The following is a 1130-nucleotide window of genomic DNA, read 5'->3' as shown; positions in this document are numbered from 1 at the left end:
GAAGTGGTCTGTATTCTGTCGAAACTGCCAGACGCGGATCGCGATTTCGATCTTTTTGGATCTCATCAGCGCGTCGCAGGCAGCTCCGACAGAACACAGACCAACTTTTACCTGCTGTCTTAACAGCGCGTATTAGAAAATACTACAAATGGCGCGGTAAACGCCATCTGTAGGTATATTGTTTTATGTTTAAAACATTTTTGTAAAAATAGTGGTCAAATATGGTAAAATTTATAATTATTGTTGTTGATCCTAGAATTACATGTTTAAATAAAAACCCAAGTAGATAAATAATCATCTACCTAAACTTCATTAAAACTATAAATAATTGCTGACAATTTTCATTTAGTTAGTTCCAATAGCTCCGCTGATTGTGTTATTAAAATCTGTTAATCACTTTCTAAGAATTACACAATCAACTTACTTAATTAAAACTCTAAACAGCGTAATAGAAAATGAGACGTCTTTGAGATCTTCGTTTAAATAGGAAGAAGTTGGAAAACTTGGAGAGTTAAGAAAGTATACGTTGAATTGTGGGGACTTGGCCTCTAACAAGTTTTCCTGACGCGACCCTTTTGGGAGATTGGACGCCACGAAACTGAAAGAGTAAATCCGATAAGGACGTTTAGTTTTTAATTAAATTGTGTGTCTCTTGCCTGTTCAGTGTTTTGTCTTTTGAAAATCTTTTCGATCATTTTTAAATAAAATATAAAACAACACAAGTCGATCAAGAATAGCTGGTGATCAAGAGGATTTAGATCTCAAATCTGCTTTTTGGGAGAAAGACAAAAATTATTCGTTTTACAAATTTCTTGTATTGGATACGGGGTGAGCAATACCCCGTCAAAAATACAGACAGGGATGGGTAGGGGGTCTGGATTTAAAGAGGCGAGCAGTAAACTGATACCTTGTAGGGGTGTCAAAAATCTAAAAGAATGCGTAACGCAATACTTCAACGATTTAATATATGATAATTAATTATTTAAGTATTGAACGTAATTGAATTGTAAAGCAGATGTTTTCTGATGTTTCTTGTGGAAATAAAAATGAAAGAGGAAACCATATTTGGATATATGGGGTCGTAAACGGGTCATAAAATTCACAGAAAAGTCGCCTCAAATGGACGGCAC

Source organism: Agrilus planipennis, unplaced genomic scaffold, assembly GCF_000699045.2.
Source record: "Agrilus planipennis isolate EAB-ADULT unplaced genomic scaffold, Apla_2.0 scaffold13, whole genome shotgun sequence".
Lineage (NCBI taxonomy): Eukaryota > Metazoa > Arthropoda > Insecta > Coleoptera > Buprestidae > Agrilus > Agrilus planipennis.
Note: the sequence above shows the minus strand (reverse complement) of the source record.